We start from the raw sequence: 20,216 nt of genomic DNA on the forward strand, positions 1-20,216 counted from the left end.
CCTTTCTCCTTTGCCTCTCGCTTCTCTTTTTTCTCAGCTATTTTTAAGGCCTCCTTAGATAACCATTTTGCCTTCTTGCATTTCTTTTTCTTGGGATGGTTTTAGTCACCACCTCCTGTACAATGGTGTACTCCATCCATAGTTCTTCAGGCACTCTGTCTACCAGATCTAGTCCCTTGAATCTATTCATCACCTCCACAGTATAATCATAAGGGATTTGATTTAGGTCATACCTGAATGGCCTAGTGGTTTTCCCTAATTTCTTCAATTTGAGCCTAAATTTGCAATAAGGAGCTGATGATCTGAGCCACGGTCAGCTCCAGGTCTTGTTTTTGCTGACTGTATAGAGCTTCTCCATCTTTGGCTGCAAAGAATATAATCAATCTGTATTCAGTATTGACCATCTGGTGATGTCCACGTGTAGCGTTATGTCCTGTGATGTTGGAAGAGGGTTTTGCTATGAGCAGTGTGCTCTCTTGACAAAATTCTATTTGCCTTTGCCCTGCTTCATTTTGTACTCCAAAGCCAAACTTGTTTATTACTCCAGGTATCTTCTGACTTCCTATTTTTGCATTCCAGTCCCCTATGATGAAAAGGACATCTTTTTTTTGGTGTTAGTTCTAAAAGGTCTTGTAGGTCTTCATAGAATTGTTTAACTTCAGCTTCTTCAGCATAGTGGTTGAGGCATAGACTGGATTACTGTGATATTAAATGGTTTGCCTTGGAAACGGACAAGTCACTCTGTCATTTTTGAGATCGCACCCAAGTACTGCATTTCAGATTCTTCTGTTGACTGTGAGAGCTACTCCATTCCTTCTAAGGGATTCTTGCAAATGGTAGTAGATATAATGGTCATCTGAATTAAATTCACCCATTCCCATCTATTTTAGTTCACTGATTTCCAAAATGTCGATGTTCACTCTTGCCATCTCCTGTTTGACCACATTGAATTTACCTTGATTCATGGACCTAACATTCCAGGTTCCTATGCAATATTGTTCTTTACAGCATTGGACTTTACGTTCACCACCAGGTACATCCACAACTGAGAGTCATTTCTGCTTTGGCTCAGACTCTTCATTCTTTCTGGAGCTATTTCTCTGTTCTTCCCCAGTAGCATACTGGACACCTAATGACCTGGGGGGCTCATCTTTCAGTGGCATATCTTTCTGCCTTTTCATACTGTTCATGGGGTTCTCAAGGAAAGAATACTGAAGTGGTTGCCATTCACTTCTCCAGTGGACCACAGTTTGTCAGGCCCTGACTAGCAGGGACATGTCCTTCAGCCACTTCACATAGGTGGATGGTATGCTTGGCGCTCAGGTTGTCCCACCACTGGCCTCGTTGAGTGTGTGACCCTTCACTGACTGTTGGATGTTGGTCAATGTGTCACCTGGGAGCCGAGGCAGCGGCTCTGCTGGAGTTGCAGAAAAGGGGGTCTGGTGAAGGCTGGAGCTGATGTTGGAGGATGCCCAGGAACACAAAGTTCCCTGGCCTCACTGTTGCTACTGGCCACTCTGGGGCTGATCTGCCACCCAGGAGCAGAGGGCACCCTGGCCTCTTCACTGCCATTTGCTGCCCTGGGGCTGATCCATTGCCCCAAAACACTAGTGAATATAACAAAACAGAAACAGACTCACAAACTAATGGTTATCAGTGGGGAGAAGGAAGCAGGGAGGAGCAAGATAGAGGCAGAGGATTAAGAAGTACAAACTACTATGTATAAAATAAATAAGGTACAAAGAAATATTTGTACAGCACAGGGAATATAATCAACATTTTTTCATAACTTTAAATGGTATATAATCTATAAAACTTTTGAATCACTATGCTGTATATCTGAAAGTAACATAATACTATAAATCAAGTATACCTCAATTTTTTTAAGTTACTTCCTGAAAAAAAAGGGAGGGAAGAAAACTGACTTAAGATAACCATCAGAAATGAGATACCCAAAACCTCCTAACAACTTAAGAAAGTATATAGTACTGTTAAGTGGTAACAATTTCTTATATCATCTGACCACTACTGGAACTGAACTTCTAACCAGCCACAGTTAGGCAGCCAGGTTGAAATGGCAGCATAACTGGTCTCATATTTATGAAAAGGACAGACCTGAGTAACAGAAAAGATTGTTCTTGTGTTCACCCTTTCCATTGCTCCACCCCTTGCCTTACAACAATTACTAGGACAGTACTTTATTAAAGGTGATAAACTATACTCACAATAACCTCTGAAGTTACTCAATTATAAATTCAATAATTCTTAAAGATTCCATTGTAATTATTCCTTTTGAGGCTAAGAGAGGTAGTACTTCACCAAAGCCAAGCAGTTAATAAATAGAAGGACCACACAAGGGCTTCCCTGGTAGCTCAGATGGTAAAGAATCAGCCTGCAATGCAGGAGACTGGTTTTGATCCTGGGTTGGGAAGATTCAGCCCCTGGAGAAGGGATTGGCAACCCACTCCAGTATTCTTGTCTGGGAAATCCCATGGATAGAGAAGCCTGGCTGGCTATAGTCCATGGGGTTACAAGAGTCAGACATGACTTAGCTACCCTAACACACAGGGCCACTTAAGTTACTTAAATCCCAACTTGAAAAAAAAAAAAAAAGAAACAACTTACTTAAATGCCACATGCTTTCCACCACATCACCTTATTTCTTTTTTGCCTATATAAAAATAAACTTGTAACTTACTGTGTAAAAATATATGCTTAGGTTTTCAAGAGTTAGAAGTTGGTCTGAATAAAATCTAAATGCAGCCTCTGCTCTACTGATTTCATTGCACTTGTGGTTAGTTATCTTAGCCTGAAAAAAGTCCTGAACTTCCTCGTGAGGAGCCAATTTTCTTCAGTTTTACAGGAACCTTTAAGTCAGATAATATATAAAATGTCAGAAAAAGAATATTAAAATTACAACCTCAGATCTAATAAATTCAGATGTTACCCATACTATAACTTCATTAAATATAGTGGAGTTATTCAACAAGAGTGTCTTATCATGAGATGTAGGATTTCTATAAATTCAGATTAAACAATACCTGGCACTTAAAAGATACTCAATAAATATTATTGGAAACTGGACAAAGGCTGCATGGTGGGGCACAAGCCCAGAGGCTTCTGGCTGCAAATGAGGGTAAGGAGACAACACAGTTGAAACACATATTTCCAGAGGGTTCTCTGAATAAAAGAAGTATGTATGAAAAAAAATGTTTTTGTATTGAATTTTGTATTGGCATATAATTAATTTACAATGTTGTATTAGTTTCATGTGTACAGCAAAGTGATTTATTCATACATATATTCATTCTTAGATTCTTTCCTCATAAAGATTATTATAGAGTACTGAGTAGAGTTCCTTGTGCTTTACATTAGGTCCTTGTTAGTTATCTACTTTATATATAGCAGTGTCTGCTTGTTAACCAAGCTCCTGAATTATCCCTCCCCACTACCTTTTCCTGTTGGTAACCATAAGTTTCTTTTTTGACATCTGTTTTGTAGATAAGTTCATTTGTATAATTTTTAAAAATTAGATTTCACATATGAGTGATATGGTGTTTGTCTTTCTCTGTATGACTTACTTCATTTAGTATGATAATCTCTAGGTCCATCTGTGTTGCTGTAAATGGCGTTATTTTAAATCTTTTCATGGTTGGTTAATATTCTATTGTATATATGTACCACATCTTCTTTATCCATCCCTCTGTTGATGTTGATGGACATTTAGGTTGCTTCCATGTCTTGGCTATTGTAAATAGTGCTGCAATGAACTGAGGTGAATGTATCTTTTCAAATTATAGTTTTCTCTGGTTATATGCCAGGAGAGGGGCTGCTGGATCATATGGTAGTTCTAATTTCAGCTTTTTAAGGAACCTCCATACTGTTATACATAGTGGTTGTACCAATTTTTTAATACATTGCTACCAACAGAGTTAGGAGAGTTCCCTTTCCCCCACATCTACTCAGCATTTATTTGTAGACTTTTTGATGATGGCCATTCTGACTGGTGTGAGGTGATACTTAATGGTAGTTTTGATTTGCATTTCTCTGATAATGTGATATTGAGCATCTTTTCATGTGCTTTTTGTCCATCTATATGTCTCATTTGGAGAAATGTCTATTTAGATCTTCTGCTCATTTTTTGATTGGGTTTTATTTTTGATATACAGTGTATGAGCTATTTTATTGTATATTTGGGAGATTATCCTTTGTTGACTGCTTTGCTTGCAACAATTTTCTCCCATTCTGTGGGCTGTCTTTTCATTTTGTTTATAGTTTCCATTGTTGTGCAGAAGCTTTTAAGTTTAATTAGGTCCCATTTATTTGTTTTTACTTGCACTACTCTAGGAGATGGATCAAAGAAGATATTGCTACAGTTTATGTCAAAGACTGTTCTATGTTTTCCTGTAAGAGTTTTATAGTGTCTGGCCTTACACATAGGTCTTTGATTCATCTTGAGTTGTTTTTGTGTATAGTGTTAGGGAATGTTCTAATCTCCTTTTACACGTAGCTTTGCAGTTTTCCCAGCACCACTTACTGAAGAAACTTGTCTTTTCCCCACTTAATATTCTTGCCTTCTTTATCACAGATTAACTGACTATAAGTGTGTGGGTTTATTTCTGGGCTTTCCATCCTGATCTATTGATCTGTATTTCCATCCTTGGGCAGTACCATACCTGTAGCTTTGTAGTAAAGTCTGAAGTCAGGGAATGTGATTTCTCCAGCTCTGTTTTTCTTACTCAGGATTTCGTTGGCTATTTGGGGTCTTTAGAGTTTCCATACAAATTAACAAAAATTTTTGTTATAGTCTGTTAAAAATGTCATTGGTAATTTGACACAGGATTGCAGTGAATCTGTAGATTGCCTTGGGGAGTATTGTCATTTTGACAATATTGATTCTTCCAATCAAAGAATATGGTATATCTTTCTGTTTATATCATCTTTGATTTCTTCCATCAGCTTCTTATAGTTTTCAGAGTACAGGTCTTTTGTCTCCTTAGGCATGTCATTTTCAGGTATTTTATTACCATGATGGGATGGTAAATGGGATTGCTTCCTTAATCTTTCTTTCTGATCTTTCATTGTTAGTGTAGAGGAATGCAAGAGATTTCCATGTATTAATTTTTATCCTGCAATGTTACCGAATTCATTATTGAGTTCTAGTAGTCTTCTGGTAGTATTTTGTTTCTGATTTTAGAGAGAGTGCCTTCAGCTTTTCACAGTTGAAAATGATATTAGCTGTGGGCTTGTCATATATTGCCTTTATTATGTTGATATAGGTTCCCTGAATGCCCACTTTATGGAGACTTTTTATCATAAATGGATGTTGAAGAAGTATGTACTTTCTTCTTTATCTGAATAGTGAAAGCAGCCATACTACTCAGCACCAAGCATAATGACTTGCATAGAGTAAGTGTTTTGCAATCATCTGTTTTAATTCAATAGGTAGGGAAATGTAATTTTCAGCACTAAAACCATTTTAGAGTCCTGATGAGGAATAATCAGCTCAACTGACTAAAAATGATTATACTGATTTTATTATACTATGGTCTTTTAAGGCATCCCTCTATAAAGGTATTCTTTATCTTTCAGAAAAGACCCATAGTACTATTATTTTAAAATAAAACAGCATAATCATAGTAATATTTTGCCGATGGACAAATCATAATAGCACATACATTTAATGATCTCTCAACTATGATTAGAGGCTGTATAGAGATGGTTATGAAGCTAAAAACACTTGTTTAATTTTCATTTGATATCAAAGTGACTTTCCCCAGAATACACAGATTCAGAAGATAAATAAACACAACTGGCTTAAAGTAAAATGAAGCAAGAAAAATAAGTAAGGCTTTATATTTGCATGACTTTATTCAGTAATTTTACTGAATAAGAATATCAAGACATGAAGTTAAACAAGAGGTATTATGAGAAATAGTAATCAAAAGATTTTTTCCCATAAAGTAAAATTTAAAGAAAAAGAATGATATTCAATGAAGAATTCTCCCTGCCTTTGAAGATATTTAAGCATTAATTCTATAATATATAACCTTGATTTCTTTAGTCTAGACACAATCTCATGAAAACACTCACCACATGTTAGGGATATACTATGTGAAAAGATCAGTCTAAGAAGAGTGAATGGTTTAGACATTCAGGGGCTGCGTCATGCTGACTCTGGAAATCTCTCAATTTTAAAAACTAATTAAATAAGAAATTGAAGTACAGATGGTGTACAATAGTGTATAAGTTACAATCGAGTGACTCATAATTTTTAAAGGCTATTTATACTATAAACTACTCCACTTATAGTTATTACAAAATATTGGCTCTATTCTCTTCCAATTTTTAAATTTTAATCTAGTTAGTATTCTTTCCTCTTTGCTGCTTGATTTTAATTTATAAAAGCCTTTCATTTATCTTTATTTGTAACTTCCAAAGCAATTAGAGTGTACATTCTCAATTGTTTAAAAAAAAAAAAAAAAAAAGGACTTCCTTGGTGATCCAGTGGTTAAGAATCTGCCTTCCAATGCAGGGTACATGGTTTGATCTCTGGTTGGGGAACTAGGATTCCACAAGCTACAGGCCAACTAAGCCCTTGCATGGCAACTGGAGAAGCTTGTGTGCCACAACTACTAAGCCCATTTGCTCCAGAACCTGTGCTCTGCAACAAAAGAAGCCCACGTGCCACAACTAGAGAAAGCCTTCATGCTACAACAAAGAGCCCACATGTGGCAATGAAGACCCAGAGCAGCAAAAAAAAAAAAAAAAAAGAAATCATTCACATTTTTACTACAGTACTCAGAAGTTTGTTGTATATTTATTAAAACAAAAGATTACACAATTCCTTTTATCCTGATTCAAATTCATCTCTTATCAAGAACATTAGCAGTGTAAGATTACTTGGCAGTCTCTCATACAAAATGTATTTCAGAGTAACCCAAAACAGTCTTAGTTGATGATATACAGGTATTTCTTTATAGAACTCCTGATAATAAATGTAGAAGAGAGGACAGGAGAAGAAAATCACCATTTTGGGATTTCCCTGCTGGTCCAGTGGTTCTAGATGGATCCATGGGTTCCATCTCTGTTCTAGGAGGCTCCCATATGCTAAGGAGCAACTAAGCCCTAGCGCCATAACTACTGAGACTGCACTCTAGAACCCACGAGCTGCAGCAACTGAGCCCACGCGCCACAACTACTGAAGCCCTCCTGCCTAGAGCTGTGCTCTCCAACAACAGAAGCCACCACAATAAGGCCAAGCACCGCAACTAGAGGGTAGCCCCTACTGGCTGCAACTAGAGAATGCCTGCATACAGCAATTTAGACCAGCGCAGCCAAAAATAAATAAATAAAAATTAAAAAAAAATTACCATTTTGTCATAAAGGATGCTGACATGACCATCAGTGTGGTCTTTCAGCATCACCAGAAGTGAGGTAGCCAGAACCACCCCAGTACCCCAGCAGGACTCTGGATGTGATGCAATATTAAGCATCTCCTAAGCATTCTTACCAAAAAATTTAAATCTGTTTTAATCAAATCCCAAATATGAGAAATTCCATTGGACAATTGACCTGGTTCCTGTAACTAGTCCATAACACACAAAGAAAAAGTGGGGAGAAAGGAAGGAGGAACTGCCCTAAATTAAAATAGGCATGAGGCACAAAATGACCAAACATGATCTGTGGACTCTGAAATCCTGGTGTGAACAAATCATCTCCGGCAAACCTTAACAGCATCTAGCTATTAGATGATACCAAGGAGTAACTGTTAATTTTATTAGGTACGAGAATAGCATTTTGGTTCTATAAGACAACATCCTTATTTTAAAAAGATGCATATAGAAGTATGTCAGGAAATATGTACAAAAATGCCTTGGCTTTGCTTTAAAATACCTCAGCAAACAAAGTAAAAGGAAAAAGGATAAATGACCTATTTTTAAATGTATTTACAGTTACCTATAATAAAAAAATTAAAAAGAAGAACCTCATTAGTGGAGAAACCTGAAAAATAGTACAGGTCAATCTAGTAATATTAATCTTGGGTAGAAAATAAATGGATCAATGAAAAAATTAATGCTGTAGTGCTTATTTAGATACTGAATGAGTTATACAGAAAATATCAATTTTCTCTCTGTATCATATGGTGAGTGCTAGAAATTGTGCTATAAAGCAAATATCCCGCACTGCTCTGCAAATTCACACACTGAAATCTAATCCCCAATGTAATGGTATCTGGAAGTGATTGTTGAGGGTGACACCCCCAAGAATAGGATTGACGCCCTTATATAAGAGGGCTCAATAAAAAAGACTCTAGATAGCTTCCTCGCCCCTTCCACCACAGGAAGACAAAGCAAAAAGACAGTGAAAAATACTATCTATGCACCAGCAAGTGAGCCCTTACCAGACACTGAAACTGCTGGTCTTGGATTTCTGAGCCTTCAGAATTATGAGGAATTTCTATGGGTATTTTGTTATAGCAGCCATAACAGATTAAGACAATCTGACACCTGTGAAATATAAAGTTTTATTCCTGAGGTAGGTTATACTACTGAAAGCCCATGGCAAAGACTAAGAAGTTTTACAGGATACATTAAAAAAAATTTTTTTTAGGAATCCAACTTTTTCCTCTCCTCAAAACTGTGGAGTTCATATAATTCTGTAGTTCTAAATAGACAGAGGCAGTGAATTGAAATAGAGAAAACTGAAACACAGAAAACAGAAATCACAGTTTGCATTCTGAACTGAATTGTGTGAGCTTTGGATTATCCAGGTGGACTCTAAATCCAATGACAATGTCTTTATAAGAAAGAAAAAGAAGACCATGTGAACATGGAAGCAAAGAATGGAGTTATGTAGACAAAAATCAAGGAATGTGTGGAGCAATGAAAAGTTGGAAGAAGCAAGGAAGGATTCTCTCCTAGTTTTTGGAGGGAGTGCAGCAACTCTGTTGACATTCTGATTTCATTCAGACTTCTGGCCTTTCAAACTGTGAGAGACTAAATTTCTACTGTTTAAGGCCATCAATTTTGTAGTAATTTGTTACAGCAATGCTAGAAAACTATACAGCCTCTTTGCTGCATTCTAACAAATCGTTTTTATTTACCTCACTTTTATTTACTGCAAAAGATCTATAATGGTTAATTAGTTCAAGAGTATCAAAAGAAATAAAAAATATATATGCTGCCAAATCTCTCCTTATTTGCCAGCCATTTCCTACAAAGGTCTCTAAGTTTCCTTTATCAATAGTCTTTCAGGGCATTCCCTGGCGGTCCAGTGGTTAGGACTTGGCATTTTCACTGTAATAGCCTGGGTTCTATCCCTAGTCAGGGAACTAGGATCTCATAAGCCACTTGGTGTGCACCCCCTACCCTAGATTGTTCCAAAAGTCCCAGTGCAGGATACCAAGTGAAAGTGAAAATCGCTCAGTGGTGTGATTCTTTGAGACCCCATGGACTGTAACCTGCCAGGCTCCTCTGTCCATGGAATTCTCCAGGCCTGAATACTAGAGTGGGTAGCTGTTCCCTTCTCCAGGGGATCTTCCCAACCCAGGTCTCCCACATTGCAGGCAGATTCTTAACCATCTGAGCCACCAGGGAAGTCCCAACTGAATAGCAAGATACCAACTGAATAGAAAAGATCTGTGTTCTTGTGAAAGTTGACAGTATCAACTGAGACATGTGGTGGGTTGGAGAATAAAAGCCCGGGTTCTAAACCTGACCCAGGTGACTATGTGAACCTAAACAGCTTACTGCTTTGACTTTTTGCTTTATCATTCATTAATAACCCTTTGAGAGATGCTGTAAGTAGTAAAGAAGAAATGCGTGTAAAGATTCTGACCTTGTTGTCTAGTTGCTAAGTTGTGTCCGATTCCTTTGCAACCCCATGGACTGTAGCCTGCCATGCTCCTCTGCAAGAGGAAGATTTTTCAGGCAAGAATACTGGAGTGGGTTGCCATTTCCTGCTCCAGGGAATCTTCCCAACCCAGGGATTGAACCCACATCTCCTGTATTGGCAGGTGGATTCTTTACTACTAAGCCAACTGGGAAGCCCAAAAAATACTGACATGAAAGGTTTTTTACTATAGGTTTCAGTTCAGTTCAGTTCAGTTCAGTCGCTCAGTCGTGTCTGACTCTCCGCGACCCCATGAATCGCATCTAGCTAGTGCAAAAGATGATTTCTGGGTATAATACTGCTTCTGGCTATTGATATACTGTTCTACTATATTAAAAAAAAATCTTACTACCACAAAATTTCCTCTGGACTGCTTTCAAGGACAATTAATAAATTTAAGTAAACTCTTTTATTTAATTATAGCCAAGCATAAAATTTCCAACACACTTCTGAATAAGTTTTGCAATTTCTTTTGCACTAAAGGAAAAGAATGAAAGCCTACACTTTTGATTTACATTTTCACCAATTTTCCATAAATTATACTGGCTCATACTTTGATGTTTGCCAAACTTTTTCTCTCAGTCTAAGATGAAGAGCCTATTTGGATATTTCAAGTTTATACCACCGAGCAAAATTTTTCATGCTCAGAGTTAGGAGAGAACAATAAAGAGGTACAAGTAATTTATAATATTTTGGTTTGCCTAGATGAACTTAACAAACAGGTAATACAGCACCATTCAATCTCCAAATTTAAAAAGAAATTAAAGATAACATAAAGCATACTGATAGACTACTGGTGAAGTTATTAACTTTGAGAATTCAATAAACACTATCATCATTATACCTGCAGTGCCATATTTGTACTTCTTTTGTTCTCAATTAAATAATTATAACATTAAGTTTGCTAGAGAAGAACTGTATCTGATACAAACACCTGTCTAGTTAGGAAAACATAAATAACAGACAAAATGATTTTAAGACAACATGTATAACTAATGTTCTACAGAAGCCACAAACTTCTATAGTTGCTAAAATAGTAAGCAACTCAAAATACACCTAACAGCATTGAATCCATAAAAATTCAAGTTGCATTACACTTTTTCAGAGCAAAATCACTATGTAATATGTTTACTTGTAATGCTATCTAAAAAGTAGCTTCCTTTCCTTGCCATTCAGGTTTGTTCCAACTCAAATCCATGGAGGTGCAGAGCAACTATCTGGTGTCATACTGTCTTTACAGCAGGTGGAGGGAGGGCCTAGGCTGACTTTCCCAACCAAAAGTAAGGCCACTGTTCCTAGGCCAGCTACTATGGAACAGTGTCTGATTCCTACCTTCAGAGCAGATAAAGCTCAGTCAGCTGGCTTTCAAAGGACTGCCTGCACTAGTGTTTACATTTCCTTTCAAACCATCTGGCATTCTTTTTGTATCTTAAATTTATCTAACACTACATTCTAATGTCTGAAATGCTCAGATAATTGGAGGTGTCTCCACTGCCAACCTAGATAAGAAACAGGCAGAGTAACTGGTAAGTCAATTACTTCAGGAAACAATTTCTAAAATTAAAAATCAAGACAGAAAATAAGGGGTATAGACAATTTAACATGTGGAAAAGTTTTAAGACTCCCTTAAGGCTGGCTGGACACAACTCTCCCTACTTTGGACTTCTATTAATACATAGCCTGTCCTTATCCCTCAGTGAGGCCTGTAGAATGGATTTTGTATTGTATCATATATTTATCTTCCTAGCTAGCTAGTAAGTGAAAAGAACAGTATCTTATAACTACTTAAAAAAATCTGTTGATGATACACTAGGTGTTTTAAAAGTTCCATTAGCATAAATAAGAAAATTTAATGAAAAATAACATGAATTAACACAAAGAAGCAGCCTCACCTCTGAGCAAGCCAAATAAACAAAGTACAGAATTTGGCTTGAAATAAAAATATTTCATCAAGTTATCAAAATGATTTCTCAGTGACCAAACTGCTGGGAAGTGCTAGGGGGTGCTCATCTGTCAGTGAAGATCATTTAATCAATTTATTGATATTATGTGGGGGTAATGTGAGGAATAGAGGAGCAAGGAATTAGAAAAAAATCCAACAAAACTAAAAACAGGAGAGTCACATTCATAGTCAATATACTCTAGGTAGTCAATATATTTGGAGAAGGCAATGGCACCCCACTCCAGCACTCTTGCTTGGAAAACCCCATGGACAGAGGAGCCTGGTGGGCTGCAGTCCATGGGGTTGCTAAGGGTCAGACACAACTGAGTGACTTCACTTTCACTTTCCACTTTCCACTTTCACTTTCCACTTTCCACTTTCACTTTTTACTTTCATGCATTGGAGAAGGAAATGGCAACCCACTCCAGTGTTCTTGCCTGGAGAATCCCAGGGACCGGGGAGCCCGGTGGGCTGCTGTCTATGGGGTCGCACAGAGTTGGACACAACTGAAGTGACTTAGCAGCATCAGTAGCAGTCAACATATTCATAGTCAATATACTCCAACAAAACTAAAAACAGGAGAGTCACATTCATAGTCAATATACTCTAGATATAAATACTTCAAACAAAAATACTAAAGTGACAAAAAAGAAAACACAAAACTACAGTGACCAAGTCAGATCAAATATTAGAAAGCAGAGAAGAGTACACAAACAATAACTGTAACTATTTTCATTGTATTAGCCACCATGGCAAGTACTGGGTTTAGCATTTTACATGTTATCTCACTTGACCTACACAACATATGAGGTAGGTACTTTCTTATTTCCACCTTGCAGATGAGGAAACAGAGAGGTTAATCTGCCCAAGGTCACATGGCAAAAAGTGAAAAGAACTAAAATTCAACTCCAATCAGTCTGACTGATCAGTCAATCAATCCAGGTGTAAGACTGACAATTTAAATTATACTTAGACTTCCTTGGTGGCCCAGACGGTAAAGCGCCTGTCTACAATGTGGGAGACCGGGGTTCGATCCCTGGGTTGGGAAGATCCCCTGGAGAAGGAAATGGCAATCCACTCTAGTATTATTGCCTGGAAAATCCCATGGACAGAGGAGCCTGGGAGGCTATAGTCCATGGGGTTGCAAAGAGTCGGACACGACTGAGCGACTTCACTTTCACTTTAGGAAAGAACAAAATGTAATGTAACGTAGGTAAAATTCAACCATTAATATAGTCTTCATAATTTTTCAACTTTCAAGTGTAGCAAAAAGTAGAGAATAATTTAAAAAATAAATGAAAATTGATTTTCTTGTTAGAAATTTTTTTAAAAAGAGCTATTCTACCCAGCTAAATATGTCAGTTATGCCTTTTTTGCCCATGTACTGAGTAGGTACTTGTGTCAGTTGCTGTCCTAGGAACATAGTGGTAAACAGGATAGATGAGGTCTTGCTTTCCTGGAGCTCACTTTCCAGTGGAGGGTAAGAGACAAAAAAATTCAGTCAACAACAGAATTTCAGAGAGTGACACATAGTACAGAGGAGATAGGGAGGAAATGTGTAGACTACTCTTTTGAGACATTTAACCATGAAGGTAAACAGAAAGAGATGGATGTAAGGTCAGGGGAAAGTTGTTTTAATTTTTTGTTGTTTTTAAAAATGGGCAATATTAGAGCATGTATGTATGCTGATATTGGTGGTGCCTTGGAAAGTTGTTGAGGACGTGAAAGACAGCACAAAAGCAGAAGTCAAGTTTTTGACTAGCTCGAGGGGGTGTAAGGTGGGGAGGCAAATTGGCCTCTGATGGGAAGAAAACAGAAAATAAGGATCCTAAACAAGGTAGATTTATAGATTTGGTGAGGAGAGGATGAAGAGTATCTGTCTGATAACTTTTAAACCCTCAATGAAGTAAGTACACAGCCCACTTATCAGCATTGGGATGGGTAGGCTGCTCATGAAGTTAAAGAGTGTGGAGACATTAATATAGGCCAAAATTAAGAATTACAAGTTATTAAGAATCTGGCAATTTTCTGGGGCCAGTGATGAGAGTAGTCCACTTCAGATTTTTAGTCCTGAATCTGAAGTTCTCTAGTAATAGTCAACTTATATGATATGGGCCCTTGGGGAAGGCTAGATGAGGAGTAAAGCAGCTGTAAATAGAAAAAAATTCATGGGTTAAAAAATATTTAAAAATATGCATCCCTGAGATAAACACTAAGTCACTGACAATGTCCAAACAAGCCCTGGTTTATGTAACTCCATTTGCCTCTATCTTCTTATCAGAGAAATTCTTGCAAATAATGTGTTTGTTTTAGTTATAGTCATGACGTATTTAATCATGAAGCTTATAGATTGGTTTTTTTTTTTTTTTTTTTTTTTGGTCATAAACGGCTCTATCACTTCCTAAAGCAGATTTTTAAAAAAATGCAACTGATGGTCTTCATGTTGATTCCAGAGGTGATTACATTTCAATGCTGAAAGACACTTTCTCTGGTGTTAACTCATATTTCTAGTCAAAAGTAAACTGATGACTTCATTTAAAAGTAAAAAATAAATAAATAAATAAAACATCCCCTCAAAGTGGCTGCTTTTGATCATCCAACTGTATTCCTAAACCATCATGTTGGCTCAAGACCCAAAACATCCTGGGAAGCACAGGTTGTCTGCACAGGTTCAAGTAGAGGAAACAAACACCGCACCTCTTGATGGATGCATGTCAACATCATGAAGAATAGCATATTGAGTGAGACAGTATGTATGCCTGTGTGCACATATACATAGATATTTGGGGAAATATTATCTGCCTTACAAGCAAAAGGAATGAAAAAGGAACACCATGAAACACCATTTTGAGGAACACCATGAAATGTCAGAACACCAGGGATAACTAGAAGATCCTCCCAGTCTTTCAGAGTGGGAGGAAAAAGAGAATGGGGATTACAGCTGGAAGCCTTCAAGAGACAGACACTAATTTTCAATCTAGAATTCAACATCCAGTGAAACCACCATTCAAGTGTGTAGGTAAAATGAAGACATTTCAGACATGCAACTTCTGAATTCAGGAAGAAATTTCAGAGTTTGTAGATGTTCTTTCTCAGGAAACTACTAAAGAATAAGGAAGACACAGGATCCAGGAAACATAGGAGGAAGGCAAAGAGAATTCACAAGAAGATAAAAAGGGAGGTCCTGTATGACAGCTAGGAAATAGAAATGAAACAGATTATCTGAATATATTGAAAGATGATCATTTCTGTCATAAAATTTGAGGAGAATTTGTGACTGGTAAAAAGAAAACTAGGCAAATGAAGAACAAACAAAAGTGGCAATTATTTAACTCAGGAGAAATAAAGTTGTACAAAAAAGAAACATAATAGGTAATACATATTCAATACGGCTCATCTGTGAATTTAGGTATACTGCCACAGTCATATAAATACTGAATACTGACTTAACTGGAAACTGTAAAGTATAGATATGAGGTGGGGGAGTTGAAGGATGGTTATGTGGAACAATTAAGTACTCAACTTCCAAACTAGAACTCCATGGATAATATACAAAGGTAGAAAATCAAGGAATTGCAGTTTAAACATTGAAAATGAAATAAATATAAAGGTAAATACTAGAAAGAACTGCTAAGAATTTTTAAAAAATGAACCATATGAAACCACTGATTTTTGGTAACTCCCCAATCTAAAAAAAAAAATGGCAATTTCATATAGTTTAAGCTGCTATTAGGTTAGTGCAAAAGTAGTTGTGGTTTCAGACTGTGAATTTTAAATCATTATAACTAGGCTAAAACACATCTTTTTTAATCAAAATAGGAACCATTACAATCAACACATTTTTGTCAACAAGTTTTTTTATTCCTGTTGTGTAAAAATCTGTGCTTTGGGATTAGATAAACTCTTGGAAAGCATTTTCTGCTTCCTGATGGTTGTGGAAGCATTTTCCCTGGAAAAAGTTGTTGAGATGCTTGAAGAAGTGGTAGTCAGTTGGTAAGAGGTCAGGTGAATATGGCGTTTGAGGCAAAACTTCATAGCCCAATTCATTCAAGTTCTGAAGCTTTGGTTGTGTGACGTGTGGTCAGGTGATGTTGTGGAGGAGAATTGGGCCCATTCTGTTGACCAATGCCAGCTGCAGGCATTGCAGTTTTCAGTGCATCTCATCAATTTGCTGAGCATACTTCTCAGATGTAATGGCTTTGCTGGGATTCAGAAAGCTGTAGTTGATCAGATAGGCAGCAGACCACCAAACAATGACCATGACCTTTTTTCAGTGCAAGTTTGGCTTTGGGAAGTGTTTTGGGAGTTTCTTCTCGGTCCAACCACTGAGCTGGTTGTCATATAAAATCCACTTTTCATCACACATTATAATCTGATCGAGAAATGGTTCATTGTTGTTGCATAGGCTAAGAGAAGACTACACTTTAACATGATGGTTTTTTTTGATTTTCAGTCAGCTCATGAGGCACCCACTTATTGAGCTTTTTCACCTCTCCAATTTGCTTCAAATGCAGAATGACTGTAGAACGGTGGATATTGGGTTCTTTAGCAACTTCTCACGTAGTTGTAAGAGCTTTGATGATTGCTCTCAATTGGTTGTTGTTAACTTCCAATGGCCAGCCACTGCGCTCCTTATCTTCAAGGCTCTGTCTCCTTTGCAAAACTTCTTGAACCACTATTGCACTGTATGTTTGGTAGCAGTTCTTGGGCCAAATGCGTTGTTGATGCTGCGAGTTGTCTCTGCTGCTTTATGACCCATTTTGAACTCCAATAAAAAAAAATCACTGGAATTTGCTTTTTGTCTGACATCATTTCTATAGTATAAAATAACCATATTTATTTAAGAATGTATTCCAATATCAAATGGCAAACTTCAACAATGCAAAATTGTAATTACGTTTGCACTGATCTAATAATACATTATGATAAGATTATTACTGATTTTAGAATAAACTGCCATTTGAAACAGAAAACAATTAGTATTTGGCTGCACAGCATATAGGAACTTAGTTCCCCCATCAGGGATCAATCCATGCTCACTGTAGTGTAAGCAGAGTCCTAATCACTAGACCACCAGGGAATTCCCAGAAAACAATTACTGACAGAATACTGGGAGGATAATGTATCCCAGTTTGGGTGACAAAGTGTCATCATATATACTATTACTAACATAACAATATCAGTATTTCTAATGAATATAAAGATTATATTTATTAATAAAACAGCATGTAACCTATTTTGGCAATATAGATATTACTTTGGAATATTTCCTCAATCATCATCCTACAAAAATGCAAAACTATGGACTGGTAAAGATTTTGATTAACAGAATGCTGAATAACAAGGCCAGGATGTTTTTAGTTTCCTTTGTTGGTACAAACAATAGCTAAGTCATGCTTGCAAAATTAAAGTTGCCCAATATTGTAGTACTATGCAAGCCTATTTCAGTGATAATTCCGGTTACACTACACTGTTTATTTAAGACTTCCCCTTATAATTTGTTTTAAAGGGCTTCCTAAAAGAGAAAAATCTTATGCAGGCAATTCATAAGTTATTTGGGTTGCTTCAGTATTAGTGACACTAGTTAATGTAATTAATGAAGCACTCATTTATAAGTTGCCTTATTTTGAGTTAATTCATAAAAATTTTATTTAAATCTGACATCATAGAACCAAAATTTCAAATTAAAAAATCAACTTTTATTAATTTTAACTTTTACAAAGAAAGAATTTGATCATGCTAACATAAGGTAAGATTTTTACCAAGAATAATGGATCCTGTTCCAACCAAATGGAAAATTTCTCTTTCAAATTAAAAGCAAATGTTTGCAACAGAGGGAATATACATAAACAGATGCTATGGAAGACTGCTTAGTTTCAATTTCATTTTGCACCGAAAACTACCAGGAATTAAAATACATGTTACTAAAAATAACCTTAAAGGGAATCTTAAAACTGAATCAATTCAACTATTCATATCCTCTAATTAGCTCCTCACTTTTTTTTTTTTTACTGCTGCTATTCTGAATCAAAAGATCATAACAAAAGTGTATTAATATTTGGAGGTATGTTCCTTACAACAACTGAGTTTAGCTAATTTCCTGTCACTCTGCAAAATTATAAGGGTACACAAAAGAAACAGCAAATGCAACCAACTATCTTCTAAAACTTATACGTTTAACAGAGTAAAAGGTCCAGGTGAAACAGCAAGGAATAGCTGGTGCTATTATAACTGCTTCTTTTTAATTGGTCCATATCATCTGTGACTCCTCATAACTTCACCAAGCAAACAAAGTCAGGCAGTCAGTCCCCACAGAGCCAAGGTCTGTGGGAAACTGCGGAGCTTCCTCCTCTCTCTGGGGATGAGGACAAAAAAAAAAAAAAAGGTGTTCTGTTTTCCAATAGTCCTGTAAGAGGTGCCACTGAGCTGGGCTGCACAACCAGACAACAGAGCACAGGAAAATTCAGATCAAAGCAAGGGCGCATGCCAGGGAAATATGCAGTAACACCCTTTGCCACAGAATTACGGGGGAAAAAAGGCAAGGAGGCGGAGAGAACCTGCTGGACCACCTTCTTATTAACACCGGGAGGCAGGAAGAAACAAAATCTGCCTGTACTGAGGAGCTGAAAAAAGTGTCCTAGATATACTGGAGCATTTCTATAGACAACGTATATCAATATACAGACATAATTACCAATTAACTAAAAAGCAGTGTTCTATATGTACTATTCTCCTGTACATATACATGAGTATATGACCATTTACCAACACTCGGAAAGCAAGTGTTCCGGATATACTGAGAATATAGAAATACATTGAGAATGTAGACACATATTTTCAGTTAAAAAAACCCACTGGTTTTGCAGCAAGAAACAAAGAAATACTGTTTGAAAGAATGCCAGAGACAGAATTGCCTGAAGATCTGATGAAGGAATATGTCTTTTTTCCCTCATCCCCTTTAAATGATCTCCAATTCGCTCATTTCAGAGGTCACATACAAACCATTAAATCTCTGGAAACAAAAGAGGGGCCTTAATTCTCTGCCCTGTGGAAGCACACACGGCCCCCCACTCACAAATATGAGGCCAGCACCTGACTTTCATTAATGAGTAAGCGAGGCAAGAGGTCTCATCCCAGACCACTGCTTATACCCAGTGACAAACGGGCATGAGACAGACGCCACAAAGAAAGGGGAGGAGCAGACGGGGACCAGGAAAACACTGCCACGCCGCGCCCCCCCAAGGCGCGTTCCCACGGCCAACAGGGAGGCAGCAGTCTTCGCCATCCTCGTCCTCGCTCTGGGCACATCCCAGCAGCTCCCACGCCCGGGGACCAGACGCGGGGCACGGGCTAGCTGGGCGCACAGGGCGCCGCGAACCTTTCTCTGTAGTCCCCCGGTAACAGCTCCGCGCCTCCCTTTGTGCGGGACTCACCCTCCTGTTCGTGCGCGGACCCTCTTCCGCGCCCCTCCCGGCCCAGGGCCGCTGTCCTACCCGTCCCAGCTCCCGACCGAGGCGCCGGGAGTGTGAGTGGGGGAGGCTGGCGCGGGCCCACGGTCTCCTTAGCATCCCGAACCCGGACCTGCCCGGTCCCTTACTCCCCAAACCAGGGGGCGACGGCGCTCAGCGGCCCAACCCTCGCTTGCTTACTTACTCTGTCGTGCTGGCAGAGGCGGCGAGCGTGCTGGGACCGTCAGCTCCGGGCAGTAAGCAGCGGGCGTCTGGCTGAACCAAGCGCGGCTGAGGTGGCAGCGGCAGACGGCGCGCCACAGCCCCGGCGAGGGGCGGGCCCAGCGGGGGAGGGGCGGGCGCCGCGCCTCTCATTCATGCAGCGGGGGCGGGGTGAGGGAACCCGGATGGCCGGGCAGCCCCGCCCACCTCCCTCAGTTGGCCTGTGCTTCAGAGTCCGTAGTGCGCAGGCGCGGCTCTCTGGACTCCGAGCCTGCCTTACCCGCTGGGGATGTCCTAGGGAGGAGTTGCGGCTTTCTGCTTCTTATGTTTAGTATTTTTGCTCGACCTATAAAGTTTTAAAGTGAAAAATTGGAACTGCCACCTCTTCCTAGCATTCAGTCCACCAGCATCGCGGGGACACAGAGTAGCATGAATAAGGAAGACACCGCCCCCTCCTCCGACTGCTTCATCTGCAGCAGGTCCTCTTAGACCTCTGAGACCCAGAATCTGCCCAAATAGTGGACAGCAGCGTGTGCAAGAAAGAGCGCATTACTTTATTTGCATTGACCTAGTCTGTTCAGTCACCAGCTCCCATTTCATAGGGCAGGCAAAAAGCTGTGCTACATACACACAATGGAATATTACTCAGTTGTTAAAAAGAATACATTTGAATCAGTTCTAATAAGGCAGATGAAACTGGAGCCTATTAT

General features: G+C 38.5%; 1 protein-coding gene across 1 annotated transcript in view; it reads right to left on the bottom strand.

Moving 5' to 3' along the window:
* RNF24 (ring finger protein 24) overlaps window positions 1-19,625 on the bottom strand; it is a 110,029-nt gene extending 90,404 nt beyond the window's left edge. Inside the window, exon 1 of the mRNA XM_027559383.1 lies at window positions 19,490-19,625. The gene's annotated coding sequence lies outside the window, so the exon portion shown is untranslated. The remainder of the gene's footprint in view (window positions 1-19,489) is intronic.
* Window positions 19,626-20,216: the final 591 nt, after the last annotated feature.

This window comes from Bos indicus x Bos taurus, chromosome 13 (assembly GCF_003369695.1).
Source record: "Bos indicus x Bos taurus breed Angus x Brahman F1 hybrid chromosome 13, Bos_hybrid_MaternalHap_v2.0, whole genome shotgun sequence".
NCBI lineage: Eukaryota > Metazoa > Chordata > Mammalia > Artiodactyla > Bovidae > Bos > Bos indicus x Bos taurus.